General features: G+C 35.4%; 1 protein-coding gene across 1 annotated transcript in view; it reads right to left on the bottom strand.

The window, feature by feature from the left end:
• The window catches only part of NRG3 (neuregulin 3), a 431,515-nt gene that overhangs the window by 230,169 nt on the left and 177,035 nt on the right, over positions 1-24,311 (bottom strand). The gene's annotated exons all lie outside the window — the stretch shown is intronic.

Genomic DNA, 24,311 nt, shown 5'->3' with positions numbered 1-24,311 from the left:
GACTTTATGGATGATAAAAAAGTTACTTATTGAAACCATTGTGTAACAAAAATATAATACAAACTAACACCTATGATGTAAGGATGAATCTAAAGAAAAATACGTCAATCTCCTTATTCGCCACAAAACACTAAGAAAGCATTAAGGTCACAAAGGCTTCAGTTACCAAATTTTCTCAGGGTGAAGACACTTGGAAAAGCTTACATCTGTCAGTAATTAATATGAAAACAACAATGGTAAAGTACAATGCAATCTTTTAACTGAGGACCCATTCAAATAAGTTTTTTAACAGTTAAATAGCTAGTACGATACTTAGTCTATAAATGCCACATTTTTTATTTTTATTTAGAGGGGGAAATAAAGTTACATTTCTTTTTCAAGCATTACTTGCCTGTTTTCTGAGATGTCAACAGATTAAGTTAGCAAAAACAACGGATGGGTACTACATCTTGCTGTTTTTTCTATAGGAAATAGCTAAATTTCAGTGCCAGCAGTATTGGAAAAGCTTGTCTGGAATTTTGCCCATTTACAGACATTAAGGGAGTTTTCCTGGTTAGTCTGCAAACATTTTCAAGCAGTAAAAGGCTGAGATTTTAGTTTTTATTTTCTACTACATAGTTATATTACTCTGATCCTGTTGTGAACAATGATTCATTAAGCATGAATCCATGTCTTCTCCCAAATGATACAAGCTCATGCTGTCATCTAATGCTGTAATTCTTTCTGTACCTAAAAATTGTATTCCAGGATTAGCACACTTACTCTTTTAAGGTTACACAGCTTAATCCCTAAGTAAAAATAAATTATAGCAGTAACAGGTGACAAATTAAGAGAAGATTCCTCTACCACCCCACTTGATCACAAACACTTTTATCCCTTCCTACTTTCCTCTGTAATGCTTGTGAACTACTGAGTCCTTTTAGTAACTATACACAGAGCAACAAATTTGAAAGCCATTTGGAATTACAGAAAAGAGACAAACAGTGTTTGCAGGGGAAAAAAAAAAAAAAAAAAAGGATGCCTGGATAAATAAATAATCCCTCAAAGTTTCCAGAAGAAAATACAAGGTTCTCTAGCTTTCGTTAACATCACCACTGAGAAATTTTCTATGTAAGAAGAGCCTGACACACTGAAGAGCCATGTGTCCTTGTAAATTTACTTGTAAGCATTGTATTCTTGTGCGCAAGGCTTGGCATTATAATCTTTCTAAAAATTTAGATCCTGTACATAATTTACTTCTCTGCTAAGTTATAATGAGTTTTCCAATCTGTTACTACTGCAAAAATCTTTCATTTGTTACTTATCACTGAATAACAGAGACTGACCCTTCTCATAGATACATATACACATATACAGACATATATGTGTGTATAGATATATACAATTTTTATACTTTAAATATATATATAAGATGTTTTATTCCTTGGAGCTATATTGTCTTGAGTTACTACAATTTTTTTTCTCAGTTATTGGCTTTCCAATTATTTTTTCAGGGAGCTTAAACATTTTTCACATGCAGGAGAAAGATCAGCAGCTAATCTCCAGCATAATTTCATAATTATGGAGATCAGCAAATGATTAAGCAGTATAACCCCTACCTAAGAATTTATGTCAGATTGTAATTATTATGTTTTTTAATGTTAGCTTTTTCATGCTTGGACAGTCTGTTAGTCTGACAGGAAATTGTCAGGATTTAAAAGTTAAGCATAGAAAAAGGGTGACAACATATTCTTGCATATTCCAAGCATTTTATTGGAAAACTCCAAGTCTTTGCTCTAAACCTGTCTGGTTTTAAAATACTTCACACTTTGACTGGCACTCCATTTCCATGAACAAAAAAGTTTACCTTCACAAATCTTGAGTCTGGAAACGTTTGTATAAGCAGGATTATGCCATTCCTGGAAAACATGTTTGGGAGAACACAGCTTTTGCACTGGGCAGAGCTTTGACATAGCTGAGGATAAGACATTACCACCTGCCCCTCCCAGCTCTTTACTCCAGGCTACCCTCCCCCAAGTTCTGCTCCTAGGACCATTCATTAACACCTCTCAGATGCTTCAATGCAATTTTTTCTAAAATTTTTCTTTTTTTGGGGGGGTGGGGGAATGTTGATAAATCTCTGCAGGAGAAAAAGCTTTTGCTCAGTGAGTGCATTCACCAAGAGAGGAGTATAACACATGTTCCCTGATACACAACATTGTCATGGTTTAACCCCAGCCACCAACTAAGCACCACGCAGCCACTCACTCACTCCTCCCACCCAGTGGGATGGGGGAGAGAATCAAAAAACAAAACAAAACAAAACAAAACCAACCCCAAAACTTGTGGGTTAAGACAAACACAGTTTAATAGAACAGAAAAGAAGAAGAAGGAAAGGAAAAAAAAGACAATAATAATACTAAAAGAATTAGAATATACAAACCAAGTGATGCACAATGCAATTGCTCACCACTTGCCGACCGATGCCCAGTTAGTTCCTGAGCAGTGATCTGCCCCTCCTGGCCAGCTCCCCCCTGTTTATATACTGGGCATGACATCATATGGTATGGAATATCCCTTTGGTCAGTTTGAGTCAGCTGTCCTGGCTGTGTCCCCTGCCAGCTTCTTGTGCCCCTCCGGCCTTCTTGCTGGCTGGGCATGAGAAGCTGAAAAATGCTTGACTTAGTATAAATACTACTTAGCAACAACTAAAACCATCAGTGTGTTATCAACGGTATTCGCATACTAAATCCAAAACATAACACTATACCAGCTACTAGGAAGAAAACTAACTCTGTCTCAGCTCAAATCAGGACAAGTATAAACTCGAGAATAAGAAGTATTTGGGGTGAAACTGCTGTGTCCGTGATACAGTGATCATTTTCCCCTTAAGACCCTGGGAACACTATGGCTCTAAGGATGCACTGCCAGGATCTAGTTCTGAAAGGGATTTAACTGAACAAATAATTAAAAGATTAAGAGCAACTCTGTGCTGTGGTGAGCCTGAGATTAATACTAGCCATCTATGACAAAATACCAGATGAACAAGCCAAAATGAACGTTTAAACAGGAGGAGAGCACTTTGGACTACAGAGACAGATCTGTGATCTGTTTGGTTTCACCAAATGTTTAGTGTGATTATGGATTATTGCTTGAAAATAACTGGGGAAAAAAAAAACCCAAACCATATAAACTTATCCTTGAAAACTATGAAAAAATTACCAAATGCAGTTATAGACGCAGCAGTGTTTTCCTTCTATCTAACCCAACAAACCACAACATTTGGGATAATTCTGCAACAATATCCAAATAAATTCATTAATTCAATTTCTGTCAATATGCAGCATCTTGTTTTCTGATTTATGTTTACATCATCAACAAATTAAACTACACAAGGAAAGAAAGTACAACAAAGTCCCTCTGGTGAAGAGCACAAGTATCTTGATGCCCAAAATTCAGTATATAAGATTTACTATAAACTTCATCTGTGCAAATATTTTAGTTATCCATCATACATAATGAATTAACTTTGCACTTCATTTAAAATTCATACAGTCTGTTTTTTACTAACGTGTTGCATATATCACTGCTATCTCATCCATTTTCTTGTATTTGGGAATATTCTACCATGCACTACTTGCAAAAATGAGGTAGAAAAAAATCTTCGTAGTGCAGTATACTAAACATTTCCACTGCTGTAAAAGTCATTACCATTCAAACACAGAGTGCTCAGGGGGTTACAGGAGCGAGCATTGAAAAATCACTGCTACAAGAACTTGATAGTTCTTTCCAAAAGAGAATATCTTTGCTTCTTGCTTTGTGACATTTTTATTTCAGCTGTATATACAGAAAACCCACATCAAATTCTAGTTGTTGCTGCTGTTTCCTAAACGTTCTTTTATCCCATTTACTTAGCCCCACCTTGCAATCACAAACATGTACATTTCCTTAACCAGTTATTCTCCTCAATTTAAGGAGACATTATCACAAAGGATCACTGAATACAATCAATCAGCTTTTGTATTTCATAAAGTTGCAAACAATTTCAGTAGAAAGTACAGTCCTTGAGTGGTGCTATCATACTTTCTTTCCTCTAGGAAGTTCCTTCTTACTCTTCTCTACATTGAACTACTTACTCTTCGTAGCTTAATAAGTTTGTACAGTTGTCGTATTTTTTTAAGTACGTGTTTCCTGTAAGTTTTGAAGGCTTGGTTTTGAAGTGATAGCCACATCTTGCACTCATAGGCAGAATATGTTCTTTTGCACAGTAGTGTGTTCTAGCAAGTGCTTACACACTCCATAACTATTCCTATAATCTAAGCATCAAATGAGACTTTTGTTTTCAATATTTTCCTCCCAATGGATTAATGATTAATTCCAGTAGAGATTTCATCAAAGGACTAGCACCATACTCTTTTGGCTTTAAGGATAACAAAAGCAAGATAAAGACACACATACATATCTACATATTACATCTTTTCATGGAATTGGTTTTGTCCTGAGGAAAGGTGACGCACGAAGTTTCTTGAGGTTACCTCCAGCTCTAGCTTCTATCACTACCATTGTATAGACACCAGGCTGCACATAGCTTTAAGTCAGATACAGACATAAACAAAAATGTCTTCAACTTGACTGAGATGTTTTAAAAAGTTATGGTTTAGAATAACTGGTTATTATTGCCAAATTAGCACACTTTGTTTCTGACTTTTCTCTTTTCTAAAGCGTGAGACAAAATTATTGTGCCTAAAAAAGCTAATCCACATAAGTATCTAAGAAAGTCAAATAAGTGAGTGCTAATTATACTTTGATGGCAGATGCTGACCACACTGCTAATGCAGCAACAGCAGCAAACCACCAACTGACTGCATGCATGCTGTTAGCTTTTGACATTAATTCAGGTTTTCAAGGAAGTTAAGCTTAAATTACTATTAAAACTAAGTAACAGCATATCTGGTCATATGTCACCTGTAACATCACCAACTCAAAATTATGAAAAATGAGAGGAAAAAGTGGTTTAAAAAGAACCATTCTTGATACCAAATTTTAAATCTGGGTTATAAATATGAAACATATGAACTCTATGAGGAGAACATGAAGAACTCTGTGAGAAGAATGTGAACATGCTAAGATCTATTTATAAAGAATTCTTCTGATCAGAAATGGTTTACAAAATGCTGTAACAGTTTTCAAAATACATACAGCAAATTGATCTTTTAAACAAAGATTGTAATCACATTCTTGGAGATAACACAACAGGTATGGCACAGTCATTCCTATCAGACTAAGAACTCTGTTTTTAAACCTTCATCCCTATTGAATAAAAGAACAGAAAGAGAGCTGTGAACAAAGATGGATCCTTCTCAAGCAACACAACAGTTAGGTCAAAGAGAGTTCCTATAATCAGGCATTCTTCACAGAGGAGGAGATGGGATGGAGTGGATGAGACACTGAATGAACCTAGTTAAGTATAGCATCAGATCAGTATACTTTTCTCTCATTAGCCTTTATTTCCAAATCTTTAATTGTAAACTAACTCTTTGTAACTTTGGGGTGCAAAGGATTTTGCAAAATTGGGCTAGCAGATGTAACACACAGAAGCAAGAGACCTAAAAAAGATACGCAGGAGCTGGACCTACTAGACATACACCCAATTCAGCTTCACAGGTTACTATAATACTACTTCAAGTAGGAAATAGCTCTTACGTCTATGAAAAGTGTTATCTCCCTTATACTGATGCATTTCTCTAAAGCCTTCATCCTCTTGCTCTAAAGTCAGGTTTAAAATATAACAAAGATGCATCCACACGTAACTACTTAGATGTACAGCAGCTATGGGAGAGGAGATATTTGCGTTCTTGCTCAATCACTGATAAAACAGAACATGCTGTTACAGTTACTCTAGAGGATTCCATATAATTCACAATTTTAGTCTCAAAAAAAGACTTAATTTAGTTTTTATTAATAATTTTAAATTGGTATTTAACAGCATTTGATATGTAAATAATTTTTCTTGCACACATTTAATGTTTGCATTAAAAGAAAATGCTAAAAAATTGCTTATGCAAAATGTCTAAGAACCCATGTAGCTGTGTTTCCTTATTGCTTTTGAAAACCTCTCTTCATTTTTATTCAGGCATCTTTTCCATAAAAAACAGCAGGGACAATTTCTGTGTCTCACACATCATGACTATGTTTTTTGAATTCTGACTCAAAAGCAAGAAAACCCCGCAGGGCTAAACGTTAAACACATTAGCATCATTACTTAGATTAAGTTTGGTCTTCACCGTAGGAGATGATTGACATCAGCATGACTCAAAGCAAAGGCTTAGCATATTCACCACCAGCAAACTTCCACCAGCAGTTGAGTACTGTCTTTTTTTCCCAGGCAAACACATTTTTCCTGAGTTAAGTATTACATCAGTCTGTAAAGGATTAATCACAAGGGTTCACTTGTCATGAATTTCCCAGAGAACTTTCATCACTGACTTCTCCTACTTTAAAAACAGTAACAATAAATATCAGTAATTGATAGCTCTACATTTACTCAGATTCATTTTCTAGACTAGCTGACAAGCCGTGTAAACTGAAACACTAACTATTCTTCACAAGGAATGCAGAGAGCCGAATAACTTAACTATCTTAGAAATGATGAAGAAAAACGAAGCTGCATTGCTCTGCAATGTAGAAACCGGTGAGTCTTACTATGGATACAAGACTCTCAAGGATGCCCTTCTCTGTTCAATCTAATAGCATAGTCTTTAATACCAGTTGTGGGTGGCTTCACTTGGCCTTTTAATTCACCTCTATCAGATGGCAGCTGATATTTACCTCCTCCTCTCTGCAGCAAGATGGCCCTCATTACCTGACTGGAAGGCAGTTAGTCAGATACCTCGACGATTCATTTCTTTGAGAAGAGCAGCAGATCTCAGAATAAAACTGTGATTTGTTCTTAGGTATGAGAACATTCTGCTACAGGTGTACTCTTCTCAGAAATAACACACTAATTTTAAGGTATTTTAGAACAGATTTATGTTCTTTGCCATTCTTGTGTGAACTCTTTTTTTTTTTAAACCATCGCAAGTCACATACAAATCCTGTTTCTGTCCTTAAATAGCAAGCCACCAAGTTACTGCACAAAAAACATGGCAGTAATAACTTGTCTTCAATTTTATGCGCCTGCCTTTGTCCAAGCCACTCATTTATTTTTATTTTTTTTATTTTACTTTTCAGCAAGACAGACTAATATGCTGAAAGGAGCCATCTTTCTTAATTATTTGGCATTCTTCTCCGGCAGGTTTCTCACTCTGTAAATTCATGTTGGCAAAAACCACATAGGGCAGAACCTGGAAAAGCAGATGCTACAGTAGCTGTGCAAGGAAGCTAATGACAAACACAACCCACAAGGCTAGTCAGACTTAGCCAAAATGCGGGGTGTCCTGCCCTGTGGGACACGCCAGTCAGAATCAACAGGTCAAGGATCCAGGAGCCACTGTGAGGAAAGGAGGGAAAAGCAACCATAAGCCCTCCACAACCATTCAGAAAAGAATGTTTCTGTCAGTTTAGCAGAATTTTTGTAGAACATGAGGTGTTTTGAATAAAACATTTGGGTTCAGGAAATCAATGTTTTCTGACAGAAGTTTGTGTTGCTAAGTTAGCGATTCCTGGTTCTGGAAAAGCGGGCAATTTTAAAGCTCCAATATACAGAGCTAAACTCTCAGCTTCACTCCAAATGCAGTAATAGCAATGTAAATAATAATAATAATAATAATAAAACCCCCAAGTATTTACTTATCAGCTCTATAGATACCCACAATGAGACACACATCTCTTTCCTGAATGGAATGATCAAAATGGTCAAAGTAACAGAGAAAAGGAAAATCCTAAAGCTTTCCCTTCTCCAGTACTACTATCCTTTTTTTCAACATCTTGTATAATTTGAACCAATTCTGCAATATGGAGATAATGCTTCTCTTTTTGAGTCCATTTTAGCAAAGCTTTTCTCTGTCACACTAGATCAATATCCCATTGATACACACGCTGCCAGTCTAGCTGCCATGTCATGTTCTTCAGCTGCTCAGTAATATAAACTGATTTAGTGCATGGAGCTGAAAGGTTTTGCAACATGCTAAATGATTTATAAAACAAATGGACCATTGTTCTAATAAGACAAAAATTATATAGACCCTGGACAATGCAGTAACATGATGTTCCAATGATTTCTGCACTGTTTTTTGGTTAGTGAGTCACGTGGACACAGAAGCAATTTAGCATGGAAGTAGCACCACAGATCTATGGACAACATTCCCTTACGGGTTATTTTCCTCAGCACACAAAGACTTCAATGGTGCTTGAATACAAAAAGCTCTATATTTAGGCAGTTAGGCTTATTTAATTGTTGCTGGCTTATTAATTCATCACATTCTAATTTTAGTTTCCCATGTCCTCTGTATACTAACTCATCAAAATTCTCATTGTCCATCTTTTCCTCTGGAGTCCTCAAAGATGATCAGCATATAGTCACTCTGCTGCCTTAACCATGCCCCTCAGCCAGCAACCACAGATTTTACTGCTAATGTTGCCTGCCTTTTCTTATGAATTTGGCAAGACAATGTTTGAAATGAACTTTTCCCACCAGAGGGGGTGAAGGGGGTGGAAATCTGTTTCAAGCTTTTGTTCGTATTTCCCTAATAAGAACACAGAAACCCTCATTTTTAGGATTTGGTCACTCATGAGCTCTATCGGGAGCTTCAGTCACAGTGAGAAATCTAAGCAGAAACTTGAGAATTCCTCCAGAAGGTAGTCCACTAGCAATGCTCCATCCAGGACAGTCATCGTACATGCACTTTACACTGCGCACCTCCAGACTTCTGAAATGGCAGTGGACCCAGAAAGCCAGAACCTCACTATTACCTGAATGGTATCAGAAGGGACCTAAAGATACAGGAAGAATGAGAAGAAAGGGACACAAATAATAGGGGCAGAAGTAAAAGGGCAGCACGACTCAAGTGCAGCCCCTGCGCAAAGTTCCATTCCACAGCACCAAAGAGTCTGCCAGAGTGACCCCATCAACTCCAGCCCCCTAACCTTCACTTTAAATATTGCATTTATTATTCTAGCTTTTACTTTTCAAAAATCAAAATAACAAAAAGAAAGGTTGGAAGAAAAAAACTCACATATTTTTGTATGAAACGAGACCAAAGGAATGTGGCCTGTCTGCAGGGATCTTCCTGAGGCCAGTAAGATTGAACTGAGGCTTCACTCTATTTCTAAATTTCTTTCCCCCCCTTCCTCAATAAACTTTTAATAAAAACAAACAAAAAGTATTATTTTCCCTTTTTTTGTAAGATGTTTTAAAAAAAAAAATTGCCCCATGAAGTTGGGATGAAGCATCATAGCATAGGAAAGGGACAAACAAAATGCCTGTTGCAAAGACCTTATACGTTCACTAAAAAGACCAAGTACTACTGTTTTCTAAGAAATATGCAGTACCTGATGGAAAGAAGCTACCATCTCTTCAGCCTTTCCAGTTAGCCAGTACTTTAGTTACAATGTATTTATCTGCTCAGTTTGAAAAGTATTTGGTTTCCATGATACTATTGAGACTTATTCAGTCATTGAGCTACTGAACTGCAAGCAGGATGCTTCCTGTGAAAGAATTAGCAAGTATATAATCTAAAAAAAAAAAAAAAAAAAAAAAGATATTGCACTGAGAATTCAGTTGCCTCATGGAGAGATAATGAGGCAAGCTTAGAGTTTAAACTGAAAGTTAGAAAAAAGGTTTTCAGACAGTTTTAAGCATGAATCACAATGACGATAAATTCTGTCACATGCATGTAAAACTTAGCTTTCATCAAAATATGAAGGCTTTTAATACAGATCATGCTTCATTAAAAATAAAACACAGTCCCACACGGCTCGGAGAAAACATCCAGTATGTCTTATAATTTATCTTGCAGAATGTTCTTTTTCTTTGTTCCGAGCACACAACTATACCTTACACCCAGTCTTCTTTCTTGATACCATTTCTTTAACAGCAATGTACTTTTTTCATATCACAGCTCAGACTTCAAATTGTTTGTATTCAACCAAAGAACAGAAACTACAGACTTGACTACAATATCCAATACAAAATGAAATTCAAACTTATTCTTTGAATATGCTGGTATGTTTAAATTATCCACATTTAAGTACATTTTTATAAGGAAATTTTAATATTGTCTAACCTTCATGGTTTCACTGTATTTTGCTCCAAGAGCAAAAGATGGTTACCATGAAAGCTAGACATTGTGATTGGATATCTTGAGTTTTCATGTTTTGATTTTGATAATTTTTTTAATTTGTATTTTTGTATCTTTTTACAAAAATATTTACCAAAAAAAGGCAAAGAAATTTTACAAAATTTCTAAATTTTTTATGTCCTTGCAATTAATCAGTGTTGCCACTTCCATTCAAGGTGTAAAGGCTAATTATAATCATGCAATTTCAGCTTGTAAAAAGAAATCCAGTGACTTACTGTGTACTCAAAGTTTATGATTTACTAGGCAATTTTAATTTTTCTCCTATTCCTGTATTATTGCTGTTCCAGCATGGAGTCAGAAGGCCTTGATCAGGATTACTGAAATCAGCTGAATACTGCAGAAAATTCACAGACCAGCTCCAGCCCTCCTAAACCATGCAGGCTCTGCACTTTCAGGGAGGGAACTGCAGCATTTGCAGGTCCTTGCCAGGAGAAAAAAGGATATTAAGAAATACGGACTCACAGGTATGCAGAAAGCAACGTACAACAGCAGCCTGATGAGGTCAGGACAAATTTCCTTTCAGATCTAACATCAGCAGAAGACAATACTTAAAAATGCAATAATCTGTGCAGAGACATTGAGTTTTCTATTTGCATTTATTTCAAAGCTAAGACAGTGGTAAATACTATAACTCGGTAAGTTCAAATTTTTGTTCATGTTCAGTCATCTTTCTAGATGAACATGATGATTTAATAATCAATTTATATTTAATATCCAGTGCTTCCTTTGCACCTTTTAACAAGAGTAAAATAAATAAGCAAACATTTAGTGATACGTTCAAAACACACAATTTAAAAGCAGCACTTTAAAGCTAGATTTCATATTCAACAATCACTGCTGATAAAAAAGGCATAATTTAAATTAATTTGGATCTGATACTCTTCAGAGATTTAAAATATACATGTTAAATAAAATATTATGGCTCAATTCAGAATTAAAGCTCTGCTTAAAGATACCCAACTAAAGCTCTGCTGAGTCTTATGGTACTTTTCCGCAGACACAGTAATGACCTTACACCATAAGATTTTCTGACAAGTGTTAAACATCCAGAGTGTATACACTGATGTATTTGTAGGTTTTTTTGTTCTAACTTAGTCAATGACAAGGTTTGGTACATGATTTAGCGCAGCATGTTCACAGATGACAAGCAGTATGCTAAGCTATGCAACACAAAATAGGATGTTAGGATACATGGGGATCGTCACGTTTGCTTCCAATGTGAATTGATTCTGTGTTAATGGAGATTTAAAATATAACAGGAAGTTACAAATTTACTCCAGGGATGAACACCCTGGAAAACAACAGATGAGCAACACATGTAGCACTAAGATCACAGCAGGTCATCTCCTGTAGCTAATATAACTTTGTAGGGAACAAAAAAAACCCTACATGATACCTAGAAGTCATCATTACACATCTCTGTGCTTTAGAGTGTCCCCTCCCACCTTCTGGTGCACCCCCAGCCTCCTCGATGGTGGGGCTGGGTGGGAAGCAGCAAAGGCCTTGACTCTGTAAGCACTGCTCAGCAATAACGAAAACATCCCTGTGTTATCAACACTGCTTCCAGCACAAATCCAAAACCAGCTACTGTGAAGAAAATTAACTCTATCCCAGCCAAAAGCAGCACAACACAACAGTCACAATGCTGTTAGTTTTCCTTCTACAAAAAAAATTATTTTTGGTTTAAAAAGAAGAACTGGGAGAGGAACCAACCAAAAAAGCCTGTTTGATATACAGAAGCTGAAATTGATTAAATAAGCTCAAATTTTCACTGAAGACAATTTCATTTGAGAAAATAAAACCGATTCCCAAGAGCTTTTGAAGAAAATATTCTGAAGCATTTTATTGCTTGCAGTCATTCTTTACCCCATCTTTATTATTTTTAGCATTCCAATTTGAAATATTTTAGAAAATGCAAAGATTTTTTTCCCTGTTAATAAGCATTTCTATGCAGACTAGCCATCTGAGTGACTCTGAAAGCATCAGCTGATCCTACACTGCATAGACAGTGTTAGTTCAACGTAAGCTTTGTGGTATGGTTACATTAGCACACCCGAAATCGGAAAGCAAGTATAACTGCTACATGGCCAGTCTCCATGGATGCAGCCAACAGCAACTAACAAGACTGAATCAGTCTTCATCTTCTGCCCCAAAAGTGATATAAACTCCTTTGTAAAACCATTCTCATGAGTTAAACTTAGTTAACCTTTGTAGGCCCAGAATTCAAGATCTGAAAAGCATCACTTCTGAGGTAAGACTGGAAAAGTTAGCCTCCAGAAAGGTGTATTGTGTGGAGGAAATGATAAATTTAAATAAGCTGTAAAAAGAAGTTACAAGGAAGCGGTAATGTTTCCATGCTGAACAGAACAAGTAGTAATAGGCTTGAACTTCTGCTAAAAAAGCATTACACTGGACCTCAGAAAAATCCTTCCAATGGAAAGACAAAAGATCACCCAAATGTATTGCCTGGGAACATTATAAAATCTCCGAGAGGTCTTTCAGAGCAGGTCAGACAAACATCTGTCAGAAGAGGTCTTTGTGTGACCATGAATGACTTCCCCAGATCCTGCTGGAGCCCAGTTTTCTATGATTCTATTAGACATCTACCAAAGATGACAGAACTCTAAAGAGAAGAAAATTCCCATTAATGGTGATAGCTGAAAATAAGACTAAAAAAGGCATAACAAATGTACATTGTAAAGACCATTTTTTGTTGGCTTTATTCTTCGGGTACATACTTCATGTATTGCTTTTTTATGTCTGTCATCAATTAATTTTAAACACCAAAGTGATTCTAATAATATAATATTCCCCTTATTGAAATTGCAGATTCAGTATTAATCAGAGATACTTAAGAGAAATGTCTATTATAATGTCTACTGTCAAGACACTTTCTCATAGTGCTGGTCTTCAAAATCCCTCCTCTGGTACAATGCACATGGACATTCATAATATACTGAGGCACCAATACCCATGATTTTCAGTAAATGCATAATAAAAATAGGAGTTCACATTTGGACTCTGAAACAGCCTGAGACACTGGGAAAGGGTCTCATCCTACCCAGAGTGGCCTTAAAGACACCAAAAATCTTGAGTGTTTCTGGCCATGTTTTCATTACTGAATAATTCGTAACTTTTTCTCAAAGTACTTACGTACAAGACCTGCACATCTTGGCAAATCAGAAATTTATTTTATACCATAAACTAACAGTTAACTCTGCTCTTGTTTCTTTTCCTCTTTTCTCTCTATTCCTCTACGGTTTACAAATTCAAAGAAACCAAAAGCCTTGGGCTTGTTTTTTCTTTTAGTTGAAAGAGGACAAAATAACAAGCTTCTGCCTTTGAATCTCCCACAGGTTCAATTTTAATTTGAAGGGAAAAATGAAAAAAAGCATAGGGGGAGGAACCTGTAGAGAAATAGAAAAAGGCTAGATATTTGAAAATAATTTAACTGATTCCATCCTGAAAAAACAAGAACAAAATGTATAGCATAATTAAAAACATATCAAACCTCTGAGGCTTGCTTCCATTTTCTGCAATTCAAAGTAAAAAAATTCTGAGATAAGTTCACTCCAAGTCCCCACCCCCCTAAAATTACTACTAATAGTCTTTTCCTTTGCCATCATGTTGGACAACTTTAATATCAAATTTCTGATTTTCAGGGCATAAGGCAGCAAGAGATGACAGGTAATCAATTTAAGTCTAATTATCCTAGCTACTGTGCTTCAAGTTCCTTCTTTATGCGTGAAATTAAGAACACAAAGAGAAGAGGGAAGAATGGATGGCTACGCATAACCAAATATGCAGAAGTCACTTGTAACTGAGATTGCCATGACTGAGCAGAACAGAGAAGTGCGGGGAAAGAAAAGTGTAGGCAGTTGTAACTTTTATCAGTTTGTTTAAACTAATTATCCAAAATATATTCTAATATAACACACATTGGAAATTTCAAATGTCATTCAACTCTAGTATTCCTACAGAAAACAGTCTAGGACATAATTAAGCACATCTAAGACCAGTTATGAATGTTTAAATTTCAGAAGTGACCAGAATCTTAGTGTCAGATAATAACAAACCCTATTTAGAGGTTATTTTGATAATTATATGGTGAGGTATAAACTATAAAATCATATATACAGTCATACCATGGCCTGAAATAAATCTTCCTTGTCCAACAGCCACAACATTACATTAAATAGCACACTGCAGAAAACAAATTTCTGATATATTCTATATTTTATGGTGTGTGTCTCTATTTTCCCAAAACACGAAGTCCTTTAAATATTTAATTTCATACACTGAGTGCCTAGCAAGGCATTAGAAATATATAAATTACATATTTATATGTATTTTAAGTACATTAAAATATATATATAAATATATAAATATCCCTTTTAACAACATTCTGCCCCAGACTATACCAGACACTGTATCTGAAAGATAAGTAATTGAAAAGTCTCTGCAGAAAGATGATCTTAATGCTTTTTTGTCTCTAAGTTGGCTACTGCAGATTGAACTTGCTTGAATAATATCAAGATTTAAGGGAAAAAACAATGAACTTTCTTCCTTATTTACTGGAATAGTATCCCTGTATAAATCCTCCAAAACTATAATCCCTTCAGATCTCACTTTTTTCCCATCATAGCTGTGCATCTAAGTGACATCATAAACCTGAGGTGCCATACAGGAAAGAGCTGTAAACAGTGAGAAAGAGTATCTAAAAAGTCTCCAATACTGTTGATCAAAATTCCTTTTTCTTACAAATTTTGAAGAAACTCATAAATACTTGCTTTTTAAGTTTGAAACATCTGTACTGCTTCCATGAGAAGAGTTAAAAGAAACAGTGTTTAAAGGCAGTAACACATCCCTCTTGCTGTTCTTTCAACAAGCTTGATGTCAGGCAAAAATGCTTTCTCTGTTTACTGATGATAACCTCCCATGATGTCCACCATAATAATCCAGACCGCAAAACACGCAAACAATAATTTTTAGCTGTTTTTTAAACTTAATTTTTATACAGCCTTAGTCATTTATAGCAGAGGCTTGCCCTTCAGATGTAATTCCAGAGATAACCTCTGACTTTTGCATTCCTCTTTCATATAACCTTTATATTTTAATAATGCAATTAAGAAGACATCATTGGCACATCACAACTCTCTTAAGCAGCCTGCAGTCTGACCTCAAATTTGTATGCTGATTCAAGTAGGAGTCAAGTTATTACTCGAGGCTTCCAACACTAGCCTTCTTCAATAGTGTAATTCTTCTAAAAACTGCAGTTTGCTCTCTAACAAAGTGGCTGATAAGGCACAAATACAGCCCAAAAGATGTTTCATTACAACCTTCTGGAGATATCTCTGAACACACTTTATATAAATCTGCTTCTTATAAGATACTGTTGGCAGGTTGCTTAAAGAGTTCATCCCTGTCTGCACTGGACTAACTTCAAGGAACTTGTTTCAAATTCAAATGATTCATTCACTCCTAAACACTATAGTAATGGGTACAGGATAAGAACCAGAATATTTATCTCTTCAACATAACTCATACATGACAGTTTACCTGCCTGTCTAATCTTAGACACCTCAGTTTTCATAACAGTACAGAATCCACACATTTGTGCCTCACTTCCCCTCTTCCTATTTGAGATAGTAGGAAGGGCTTTCTTTGCAGAGTGAGGGATAGAGGAAACGGGTTGTTTGTTCTTCTCATTTAGATTAATCTAGAGTACAGGTGGATTACAGTTTTGGCAGTTAGCATTTTGATATAGTTGGCATTTGTTTCTATTTAAATGACTCAATTGTCCAGAGTTTATTTCTTCTCCTAGCAAGATTTTTTCCAGCAGATCTTCTGGGAGAATATCTGCAGACAGGATCAGATTGGAAATGCTATTGCTTTCAGTGTACTTAAGAGACCGGCAAGGATGATAATTTAAATGAGAGATTTCAGATGTGTGCATTACGCACTTCACAAATTCCTTCTTGCCTAAGGGAGGTAAGGACAACAAAAACCATAACTCATGTCCAAGGTAATTTAAAAGCAAAGTTTGATGGCAGAACATTTGCATACGTTAACTTCAAGACAGATGCAATACATGCCATCAATATTTGCACCCATACTTTTTACACTTTTCCACAAATACTTTGTGTGTACCATAAAAGCTATACAATCCTTTTTTTTACTGGCAGGTTTTGGAAAGCAAGGGGGAAAAACCCAATTCTTATGAATTGAGGGAATATTCCTTTGCAGGGGAAGGACTTTACCATTTTGTATTTTTCCAATTTTCAGAATATACCTCTTCATCTTGTATTTAGTTTCAGACAGCATGTACTGAGTAATAGCTTTCTGTAAGTCACATAACTTTATTTTACTTTAGAATTAGGAAACAGGAGGCAGTTTCTTCCATTAACAGATCAACTTTCTTCATGGAAGTTTGTATTTTTATATAGAACGGATTTGAGTCATCTCTACTAGTGGAGATGTGCTATACAATCAAGGTGCCTTGCTAACCTATAACGACAAGACACAGCTTCAGAAACATGTGTAGGCACAAGAAAAGGTGGTGATAAAAATTTAAGGTTCCACCAGCTTTAAGTATTCTTGCTAGTGAGACATAAGAATAAATGCTAGCACAGCACTGCTTCCTAATTTCCCACTTAGGTGCCAAATCAAGAAATCCAAGAATTATTAGCAGCCTCAAGAAAAAGCTATCTCAGCTGCTGAGCCGGCAACTACACCTCTCACTTCTCTACTGAAATTCAAGTTTATAGCCCAACTCTTGCTTCAACCAACTAAAGGGATCTTGCCAAATGCAAAGGGAGCTGAATTGGGTCTTTTTTCTCTTCCAGTCCTCCAGAAAGAGATTATATTTTACTTAAAGCTTCCAGAAGTATTTTTGTTTCACTCACATTACTGGTCATTCTAAGAAGTGATACTTCTCTTACTTTTGGGAAATAACTGTGTTCGTACATAAATGAAAGAATTAACACTGTTGGATTTGACAGCTATTATCTGTGAACTACAAATGTCTGGCTTAAAAAAAAACAAAACAAAAACTAGGCAGGGGGACATTCTAAGCCTGTAACTATGTTTTTCCATACTTTGTGTTAACTGAAAATAGATTTACATTAGTCTTTTAGTATTCTGGGAAAGAGAAATGAATTCCACAATTTTTCAGTCCTCTATGCTGACATAAGTTTAAAACATATGCATTCACTTAAGCTTCAACATTAACTTTGGATGCACAGCTACGCAATTTCTCCTTTATTTCTTCTTCTTCCTTAAACTCTTTCAAGACTATTAATTTGAATAAGCATTTCAAACAAGATGAAATGGACTACAAATTTTATTTTATTTTTATGGATATTTGCTTAAATCAAATGAATCACAGGTGAATTACGTTAAATTAGTGCGTAATTTAAAGATCTGGGCATGCATTTTATGTGTACAGTATTGTGACTTTTACCTTATTGCTCTGACTGGAAAAGTGCATCTTCATCGTAACCTGAAGTAGGAGTGTAAACTTCATGACTTCAAGAGACAGAAATGGAACTAGGAAATTATACCATTTAGTAATCAAAGTTTTTCAAAGGGAAATCATTAGAAAATCTGGCCTGTTTAAGGTGCTCAGCAGAAAGCAAATAAAACCTGAAATACTATGAATACAGACTATAGCATCTCAACAGAAACTTAAAACTATCACTAAATACAAAGCTTTATTTTATTCTGTATTCCTTTTTACCATAAAATTAATTTATCCTCCCCCAAATAATAAGACTAATACAAACTTGTTTTCAGAAAATGTTCAAGAGGGATAAATGGATAATAGATGTTTTGCCAGTGACTTCTCTGGTACATAGAGCTGCTTGAAGGAATGATACTATGTGAACAGCAACAACAGTAACAAACATTGATTTATTGCAGTACTCAAAAACTTAAGCATGTGCTGAAGGGTGAATTTTTGTAAACACATCAAGGGAAACGTCTGTCATAACATTTGAAATACAGACTGTTACACTGCTGCATTAAAACACTCAGTTTTGCAGATATTTGAAAGTAATTGAATTTCATAAGACTTTTCAATTTGCATATATATATTTTTCAAGCTGAAAGTATTTTCTACCGCAGAAGTTACAGAAGATTGAAGAAGGTAAGTATCTGCTAAATGCAATAATCTAGGGGAAAAAATCTGTAAATAAAAACTACTGTAAAATGGAGTGTTGAGACTGTGAAAATTAATCAATAATTAAAGTACTCTGACAAGAAGCTTTCTCGAGAGCCTCTATCTTCTGAATGTTAAATTATGAAAGCATGAATCAGGTGTTATTGAACACAGCCGTGTTTAGTGTGCATATCACATAATACATTCTTGCACTATTTCACCAGGGGAGGATATTAAAAGACTCAATCTTTAAATTTAAAGACTTTTTGTTATTTATTGAATTCTTACAGCATAATATCAGACTTGAAGGGTTTTAATTTTAGAGAACTATTAGAAAAAGAGTAGGGATAACTGAGAAAGTACTGTTTTTATGCAGGTGAGGTTTAGTATTTGGACAAAATAATTTAGTTTTTATGCTAATTAACTGATTCTAACTAAATGAGCTCAAATCTTATGTGTTGATTACAGAAAATTTCAGACCAAATGGTAAAAATCATGTAAGATTGGGTAATACTGAAAAAGTTATGATACTTAGGTAACAAGTACAAGTCCTACAGCTGTCTTGGGCTTTACACCATTTCATTTTGAGGTTTAGAAACCATTTTTCTTCATGGTTCATATCTAAAAAGGTTTAAAAGGATAAAACAGGTATGTGACAGCAAAGCCAGGCAACCTCTTCCTGTAATTTCAAGGGGCAGGAGCTTGAAAGAGAATGCACAGAAGTGGTTTGGGTTTTGGGGGTGTTTTTTGTATGAAGGAAAAGAAATATCTAAAACTAGACAAGAAAAGCATGAGGTTTTCCAGTAAAAAAGGCAAAAGTAGTCAAACTGCAGATTTGTTATTAATATTACTTAAAGAAATAAAGGCTTGTACTTATTTGTTGTTTACTAGCACTGTCTCGAGTATATGAAATATAGCCAAGCTGATTCTAGCCTTGGAATGCGCAGTCCGTGTGACAGGCTTCTTGGCCAGAATTTCTGCCTCCTGACTTCTTACAGGCCTGAGTTTTGAAGAGTTATCATAGTCACACTGCTTTAGGCACACAGACTATTTCATTTGAGTTAACAGAAACAACCGCGTTGCTGAAGGCAACCACGAGTTGTGAAAGCACTACTGAATAAGCAGGTGATGTAATAATAATGCAATGTGATACCTATATTAAAATATAGTTGCTTAACAACAGCTTGGAGCTACCTAATGTGGTATTTCAAGTTCACCTCAGCTTTTCTAAAGTAAACATGAAAGTAAAAATGGCAGCGTTTCCAGCTAATGATGTGTGCAGCTACACAAATATAATCTAGATATGTGCTACAGCTATGCTCATAAACCAATAATTTTCACAACAGGAGGTCTGTTGATTGCCCTTGATATGGAAAGTATCCTAAATTTTAAGCACAGATTTCTTCCTCCTTTAAGTTCTAGTAGCTGTATGTTACTTTGTCAGTTTAAGGCAATGGATTATTTTTGATGAAACTAACCTTGCAATATTGTGACAATGACATGTTTTATTTATTCAATGCTATTCAATAGTGAATAATTTTCTGGGTTTGCTTTATTTACATGTTAGAAGTGCTCTGAAAAAGTGTCACTGTAATACAAGATGGGGAGAACAGACAAAATGGAGTATAGCTGGTATTTTAAAACACCTAGGTCAGACTGCAAAAGCCTAGATAACAAGCCACATAACTAAACCAGGGAAATTATATTCTTATCTTTTTAGGTATTTAACTTATGGTTAAGTGCATGTATCATAGGCCATGCTTAGAGCTGTTGTAAGTCCAGTCTGTTTGGTCCCTTTCTCCTGCTTTTACTGACAGCAAGGGCTATGCCTGGATTACAGTTACTACTACGCAAAAGACTCACAATAAAACCTGACCGTATATAAACATTTATCCAAACTGGACCTTCATTAAAAGGGAATTCAATCCTTCTGGTCTTACGACAGATTTTAAACAAAGCTGATCAATGCTGGTATCATTTTTTAATTACCTAAATGTAAAAATGGAAATTTTTATGCATAAAACCGAGAAAGATCACCAATCTCAAAATTCACCAGCACAAGATGGATGCATCAAAAGTAGATTGTCCAATGAAATCTGAAAACTCCGGGATAGTAACCACAGTAGTGCTCTTTGGATGCATATGTACAACCTGCTGTAATTTGGTTAACTAGGAATGATGTTTTGTTTACTGTGCATTTGTCAGTCTATTCTTTCAGTCTCTGTTGTTAGAGAACTTATTCAGGTTTTATACTGCTTGCTTCATGAAGGAGAGATGAAGGACAGGAACGAAAGACAAAAGGAATATCTCATCCAATATACTCAAATCTATAAAGAGTACATTATAGTTTGTTGCCAACGCCCAGATTTCCAGTGCATACACAATAGTCTTAATGGCTTCTTTCAGAAGAGAAATTTAACAGTGCAATCCTCTTCTCCCCTCGAAAGTTTTAGCCACTCATTCATCCAGTGTTTTCCAGTCCTAAATGGGTAATCAGAAGAAAATGGACTAAAAAAAAAAAATGTAGAAGGATTCAAGCCAAAAAAAAACCCCAACCCCCAAAACCCAGAGTGACTTGAGATAGGATCTTTGAAATAAAATTGTACAGACAAAACCTAAACTTCTTTTTTTAAAGCCTGCATTATGTAATACCCAGTTAAATGCTGATGTGTCAGTGTTGACTGTGTACTTGATTTGTTTTGTGTAAATAACAACTAAAAGCACCCTCACCATTCAGCTTAAATTCTCAAGAAGGCAACAGGGAAAAAATTTCAGCATATGGAGAAGCTAAATAAGAAGTTTCCCTACTGTTGACCTATCCTATCCTTAAAACAAGCTTGTGTTAAACCATTCACAAAAATAAATACTGAAGTCACACCTTTAAAATAGCACAAACAACATCCAGTGTATCTTGTTTGTTACCTAACCACGTGGGAGAACTCCGCCAGTTTACATCCCCAGGCAAATTTTCACCAAGAGACAGTGTTTAAAATGTAAAAGTTCAAAAAAAAAGGAATTATAGAATTTGAAACTATAACCATTTCTGTATTTTTTTCTCTCCAGTTGTCAACTAAGCTAAAAAAAAAAAAAAAATCCCCTGACTTCAGGACACCTCCTCTGTAGGTGGATAAGAATGGAAGATGCATGAGCAGGGCCGCTTCAGACCTCCTCATTTACTGTATTCCCAGTGGTCTCCTGCAACACAGCCTCTCTCTTGCCCTTTACCAAGGGTGCATGCTAGTCCCACTCTCCACAATTACAGGTTCAAACTAAATAAGGCATGTATCTCACAAACCAAAAAAAAGTTATAGAGCCAGCGCTCTACAACATCGAGCTGCCAATGTCATTACTGACTGCTGGAGTTTGACATGTGCTCATCTCCTATTGTCAAATAAGAGCATGATGAATTTTATCAACTCTGAAAGGTGCTTGAACTGCCAGTTGAGACTGTTTGCGTTGACAGTATGGTTCATGAGGATACAGAAGAGGTCCAGGATGTAACTCAAATATTTATTAATTGCTATCAAATCTCTTTTTTTTTGCTTTAACAATCATTAGCATATTTGTCCTTAAACATGTACACACAACAAGAACAACTGCACAACTGCCTAAGCATATCATCTACTAACACTCTTTAAACCTGACAAAGTGGGACGAAAGTTTTTTGCTACATCAAGGTCTTCTATCTGCAGCTGTTCCACATGGCAAATTCCCATTTCAGTAAATTGGTGCTCTGTTCCCAGAACAGATGCAAAATCAAACTCTCAATGAGAATACACAATGCAGCTTGATTCTAAGAACAAAGTATCATTTCACTCCCTAAGTCTTCATAATTCTGTATTCAAATTATTCTTTTAATTGCAATGGGAATTCCATAACCCTTTCATTCTCAGGGAAAATTACTTTTCTTCTAGTTAGAGGACAAATACAGTACATCAATATTGTATTTTTATTTATGTGTACATTCTAGCTGCTCTTTCAGAGCACGGTTCTAGGTTACAGATAGAAAGACACCTGCATCCCACTCACCACAGCACTGGCCCTGACAAAGAGACATATAGTCTGTTACCAAGGTAGAGATACAGAATTTGAAGGTCAAATTAAAAGGTTTCTCTTCATTATTGACATACACATCAGTATCATAAATGTGATTCTGAACAAGCTGCTGCTTGCAGTGTTGAAGGTCCTTACAGAATTAAACAAAGCCTTCTAACCGGTTTAATCACCTTTTAAATTTTAAAAGGTGTCTTCTCTTGCTATATGAATTTTTATTGCCTTATACGTCTTCTCGTGTTGCACTCTTCAAAGTACCCATTGAAATAAGCAGATGTTTAATTCCCAGAGAATGTGTTAATGCCTGAAACTTGTACAAGCAATGCAAATCTGTTACACATGGGAGCTAACGCATTCACAAATGATACCTGTATTTCCCTATGGAAGAATAACACAAGAGAAGGTGATCAAAAAACTCTACTCTACTGGAAAGAATGAAAACTCAACACTGGCTTGTTTAGTTAAAGGGAAAAGCTTGGATGGAAAAGCTTCTGACCATTAGTCAGACTGCAGCATTAGAATCACAGCAAATAAACAAGAACTTGGCAAGGCAGACAACAGGAAAGATCTTGAAAGTCAAAAAAAAAAAAAAAAGACAGCTCTCTTATGAGATCTACTCCTGCAGATATTTAGAATTTTAATCCATACAGTTTACTGAAACAGTCTGTTCAAAGAAATTAGCTAATAAATTTATCAGCTTAATTAAAAATTCTCATATATATCCTTTCTTCCTGCTATTAATTTGTATCAGTTTTGTCCAGTTTGAATATTCTGACAACGAAAAATGCTTAAATATTTGAGTGATATAATTCCCTTGTTAACAGCTCATGACACTTCTATGAAAGACAAAATCACACACCTCGTTTGAGGAAAAAAATACCTGTAAAGTTTTATGATGGAAGCTCAAAAAGTCATCATTTTTCCATGATTAATGACACATAATATTTAATTTAATAAGCATGCCATAAGAAAACATGAAGAGGGGAATTGAATGGTCACTGAATGGGAAAAAATTACCAGCATAGTATTAAAAATAAAAATCTTAGGAATATTCTTCTGATGATAAGCAGACTTTCATCAATCTTTAAATCCATAAATTTCCACTTTCAAACCAGGCACATATGATTTTGTGATTTTTTTTTTTCCCTACTTTCAGTGGGATTTAGCAGCTTAAGTCCCAAATCATTCAGGAAAGCTTCTGAGTATCTTAGGTGCTTTATTATTTATATTAGAGATACCTATACATTTAGATGCTCAGTTTAGAATTTAAGCATATAAGCATCTTGGATATACCTTCTGTATGCCAAATACAGTATCTTAGCAGTAAATTAAAACATCACAAGTACAGGTTTTCATTTTGGACCACTTCTACTTAAAAGATTGTTTGATTAGTTCAGAATTTTTTTTGTTCTTACCTTTAGAAAGGTGTTACAATTATTCTAGAAGTAGTGGCCATTAAAAGGGAGTGATATGCAGAATTAATACTGTATCTGGTGATCTGGTTTTCTTTTAAATACATTCAAGATGGTCATAGACATTAACAGAAGTTCAGGAGTATAAAACTGTACAACAGCTATCTAGCAGGTTCAGATGGCTATTACAGTCCATTTTATCTCTCAGTAATTAAACTTAAGAAACCCTAATTCTTAAAACTACTAACTGAACAACTCTTCCTCTCCCTCAATGAACAGTACCTACTGCTATTGTCAAAGCTCTACTTTGAGCACCCAAAATAAAGGAATGCTTCTGGTACGTAGAGGAATGTAGGATTTTAATAGGTAAAAACGAAAACAAAACATTAATCCTTACTTGTTTATATGATT

Source organism: Gymnogyps californianus, chromosome 6 (genome assembly GCF_018139145.2).
Source record: "Gymnogyps californianus isolate 813 chromosome 6, ASM1813914v2, whole genome shotgun sequence".
Classification (NCBI taxonomy): Eukaryota; Metazoa; Chordata; class Aves; order Accipitriformes; family Cathartidae; genus Gymnogyps; species Gymnogyps californianus.
This window is presented reverse-complemented; position numbering and strand designations above follow the sequence as displayed.